General features: G+C 46.2%; 1 pseudogene; it reads left to right on the plus strand.

The window, feature by feature from the left end:
- Positions 1-1,786, plus strand: part of LOC128307578 (uncharacterized) — a 6,645-nt pseudogene extending 4,859 nt beyond the window's left edge.
- Positions 1,787-5,000: the final 3,214 nt, after the last annotated feature.

Genomic DNA, 5,000 nt, shown 5'->3' on the forward strand with positions numbered 1-5,000 from the left:
TGTTGCAGCTGCGACTGCGCAGCCACCAACTGCGTCAAGAGCCCGGAGACCATCTCCCGCTCCTTTCGATTCTCATCGCGCAGGTACTGGACCTCATGGCGATGACTCTCTTGCAGCTCCGCTAAGTCCTTGCGGAACTGCTCCGCTTGCTCCGTCATTTGTGCTCTGAGGAGGGCCAGTTGGTCCTCCAAGCGCTCGATGAGCTTTTCCATCGACACAACCGACGCTGCTGCTACGGCTGTGCCAACTCCACTCGTTCGGCCAACACCACTCGTGGCTGTGGCCTTTCCTTCCGTAACTCGACTAAGCATCACCACCGGTTTCGAACTCACCGGTGGCCGGCTCTCGGTCGATCCCGACCGTGACCGCAGGATCCGACTACTGTACGACATCGCCAGTCCAAAGGAGTCCGCGCTTTACGCTGGATTTACTCCCCCTCCACGGGGGGACGCCAGCAGCGGACCGCCACGATGATCGCCCAAGAACAAACAAAAACTCCAACAAATTTTATTAAATAAATAAATATGTTTTCAAAAATTTGTTTTCGGGTTCGCTGTCTGCCGTCCTGCTTAAGTCTCCGCTGCGTTGCGTTCGCGCCTAAATGTATACCGTCCGCATACACTGCCTCGGGAGCTTTCGTCGCTACGCGCTTCTCCACCTCGCGGATAGGTGGCGCTGTGGAGCAGAAGCTCTGAGCTGTCACAACGCGTCGCTCGAGCGCACACCCACACGCGACGATCCACCTGACGCCACTCTGCCGCTATTTTGCACGCACTTATTTTATAGTTTTTTGGCGTTTTCTACACTGCCACCGACCGGAATAATGTTCTTCAGTGACGCCACTACTGAATTAACGTTCCACTTAATGTTTTAATCGCCTATTTCGCGTATAAACAGCACTGGTCTGTTCCCATACAAAATGTATGGGAGAGATTTCTTTCGCTTTTATCAGGCGAGCATCGTCCTGTTTCGTTAATATTTCACCATTCAGGGGTAGAAGGCACTAAAAGACACTGATTAAAACACTTTTTGGCCCTTTTCGCAAAGTTTTACACCCGAATTTTCCGCTTTTAACCGGAGCGACACAGAAGCACGTCCGATCACTGCTATGACAGCTGTCACACGCACAGGGATAACTGGCTTGTGGCCGCCAAGCGTTCATAGCGACGTGGCTTTTTGATCCTTCGATGTCGGCTCTTCCTATCATTGTGAAGCAAAATTCACCAAGCGTAGGATTGTTCACCCTTTCAAGGGAACGTGAGCTGGGTTTAGACCGTCGTGAGACAGGTTAGTTTTACCCTACTGGTGTGTGCTGTTTGCCGCTATCTTAACGGAATTCCTGTGCAGTACGAGAGGAACCACAGGTACGGACCACTGGCTCAATACTAGTTCGACCGGACTTTGGTATGACGCTACGTCCGCTGGATTATGCCTGAACGCCTCTAAGGTCGTATCCAATCCGAGCTGATAGCGCTTCTCAAACCCATTAGGTGATCGGAAGCTAGCGGGCTTAACAACCCTCCGAGATCCGTCGGTGCTGCCCCGCGCACACTGACGTCTCATCCCCGCTATAGCACTAGACTGAGCCGCAACGGGCGGGAGCACGCTGCACGTGGAAGTACCTTACCACAGGGAACCCTGGTGGCTGTGTTTCCGTCGACCGTGGATACAACTAGTTTCGACACCTTCGACCGCCCGCAAACGACGGGACTACAGGCTGGGAGCTGCGAGTTGTAGAGATGCGTTCGCATCGATCCTCTCAGGCGACCCATGCTTGCTGGTGCTCGCGTTCACTTTGGGAATGGAGTGTTCGCGAGAGTGATTGTTGTGTTGTGTGTGTACAGTTGGTGCTTGCGTGCACTCCCATAGTGGAGTGTTCGCGAGCTTAAAACGCTAAGTCCCGATTAATACTCTCCTCGCAACATTATGTGCGTGGCTCCACGCCAAGTGGGATTAGCGGTGCGAAACGCGATTGGTAAAGTCGATGGTGATGTGCGTACCAACAGGCGATTTGTTAAGTCAAATGCGATCTGTGGTGCAACAGGCAATGTGTGTTTATTATCAGGTGTTGTTGGAAGTCAATACGATTTGACTTTCAAAAATTTTTCTAAGTCCCGATTTTTTTTCTCGTCGAGTAACTACAATGCACTATTTCTATCGCAGCGGACTTGTTGTTCATGGCCTAAATGATCGCGAACGAACACGTATTCGCAAAAAAATTTTTGTATGAAAAAGTCACCACTCGGGTACCTCCATACAAAAGTACCAAGTTCGGGTCGAGTGGTCGATGGACGTCGAAGGTGAAAATTTTTCATCATCGAAAATTTTTTCCAAAGTTGAAGCAATTGGGCCCTAGAGTATGAAAAGTGAAACCACGGATCGATATGAGAAATAAAAATTTTTGTATGAAAAAGTCACCACTCGGGTACCTCCATACAAAAGTACCAAGTTCGGGTCGAGTGGTCGATGGACGTCGAAGGCGAAAATTTTTCATCATCGAAAATTTTTTCCAAAGTTGAAGCAAATGGGCCCTAGAGTATGAAAAGTGAAACCACGGATCGATTTGAGAAATAAAAATTTTTTGTATGGGAGGGCCCCTGCTAGAACATTTTTCCCAAGTGCGACCATTTTACCCAGTGAGTCAAAAAAAATTTTTTTCACGGTGACTCAAAACTTCAATATTAGACTCCCCTGAGTATGAAAAGTGAAACGAAAATCATTTTTGAGAAGAAAAAAATTTTGTATGGGAGGGCCCCTGCTAGAACATTTTTCCCAAGTGCGTCGATTTTGGGTCGCCGACACAAGCTCGGGTCAAAAAATTTTTTTTTTCACGGTGACTCAAAACATCAATTTTAGACTCTCCTGAGTATGAAAAGTGAAACGAAAATCATTTTTGAGAAGAAAAAATTTTTGTATGGGAGGGCCCCTGCTAGAACATTTTTACCAAGTGCGACCATTTTACCCGGTGAGTCAAAAAAAAATTTTTGTATGGGAGGGCCCCTGCTAGAACATTTTTCCCAAGTGCGTCGATTTTGGGTCACCGACACAAGCTCGGGTCAAAAAATTTTTTTTTTCACCGTGACTCAAAACATCAATTTTAGACTCCCCTGAGTATGAAAAGTGAAACGAAAATCATTTTTGAGAAGAAAAAATTTTTGTATGGGAGGGCCCCTGCTAGAACATATTTCCCAAGTGCGTCGATTTTGGGTCGCCGACACAAGCTCGGGTCAAAAAAATTTTTTTTTCACGGTGACTCAAAACATCAATTTTAGACTCCCCTGAGTATGAAAAGTGAAACGAAAATCATTTTTGAGAAGAAAAAAATTTTGTTTGGGAGGGCCCCTGCTAGAACATTTTTCCCAAGTGAGTCGATTTTTGGGTCGCGACACAAGCTCGGGTCAAAAAAAATTTTTTTTTCATGGTGACTCAAAACATCAATTTTAGACTCCCCTGAGTATGAAAAGTGAAACGAAAATCATTTTTGAGAAGAAAAAAATTTGTATGGGAGGGCCCCTGCTAGAACATTTTTCCCAAGTAAATTCGATTTTACCCGGTGAGTCAAAAAATTTTGAAAAAAATATTTTGCCAAAATCGTGTTCATTGCCTATTATAAGGGACCAGGTCAGCTCACACGCATTTTTGGAGACCATATGGAAAGTGCGTCTGGGATTGCGGAAATTAAGTTTAGAGTGTTAAATGATGGTTTCGCAATCCCGAAAGGCTCAAAATCCACCCTAAGGTCCCCTGGGTGAAATGTGGTTTCCAAGGTGTGAGCGCTATCGGTGATAGAGTTGGAATGTGATTTCCAGAGCGCAGGGCGACTGGGCTTAGAGCGAAAATCATAGACAAGGGTAAGTATTGGACTGAACGACTCGAAGCAAACGAAAATCATAGACAAGGGTAATGGACTGAACGACTCGAAGCAAACGAAAACCACACACAAGAGTAATGGACTGAACGAATCGAAGCAAACGAAAATCACATACAAGAGTAATGGACTGAACGAATCGAAGCAAACGAAAAACCACAGACAAGAGTAATGGAGTGAACGAATCGAAGCAAACGAAAACCAAAGACAAGAGTAATAGAGTGAACGAATCGAAGCAAACGAAAACCATGAACACAGGGATAACTGAGAACGAACCTACCTATCAGAGCATGTGAAAGCATGGACAAGAGTACTGAAAATCGGACCAAACCTCTAGAAGCACACGAAAATCATGGACAAGAGTACTCAAAAACACGGACCAAACCTCTCGAAGCACACGAAAACCATAAACACAGGGATAACTGAGAACGAACCTACCTATCAGAGCATGTGAAAGCATGGACAAGAGTACTGAAAATCGGACCAAACCTCAAGAAGCACACGAAAATCATGGACAAGAGTACTCAAAAACACGGACCAAACCTATCGAAGCTCACGAAAACCATGAACACAGGGATAACTGAGAACGAACCTACCTATCAGAGCATGTGAAAGCATGGACAAGAGTACTGAAAATCGGACCAAACCTCAAGAAGCACACGAAAATCATGGACAAGAGTACTCAAAAACACGGACCAAACCTATCGAAGCTCACGAAAACCATGAACACAGGGATAACTGAAAACGAACCGAACCTCTCGTAGCAAACGAAAAACATGGACAAAATTATTCGAAACGAACCGAAGCTCGATGCGAAAAACATGGAAAAGCAAGCCCGTAAGTCGCACTATCAAGCCCATAAGTCGCACTATCAAGCCCATAAGTCGCACTATCAAGCCCGTTAGTCGCACTATCAAGCCCATAGGTCGCACTATCAAGCCCGTTGGTCGCACTATCAAAGCCCGTTAGTCGCACTATCAGGCCCTTAAGTCGCACTATCAGGCCCGTAAGTCGCACCAAAAAGCCCGTAAATTGCCCTATCAAGCCCGTTAGTTGCACTATCAGGCCCGTAAGTCGCACCAAAAAGCCCGTAAGTCGCACCAAAAAGCCCGTAAATTGCCCTATCAAGCCC

Source organism: Anopheles moucheti, assembly GCF_943734755.1.
Source record: "Anopheles moucheti chromosome X unlocalized genomic scaffold, idAnoMoucSN_F20_07 X_unloc_10, whole genome shotgun sequence".
Taxonomy (NCBI): Eukaryota; Metazoa; Arthropoda; class Insecta; order Diptera; family Culicidae; genus Anopheles; species Anopheles moucheti.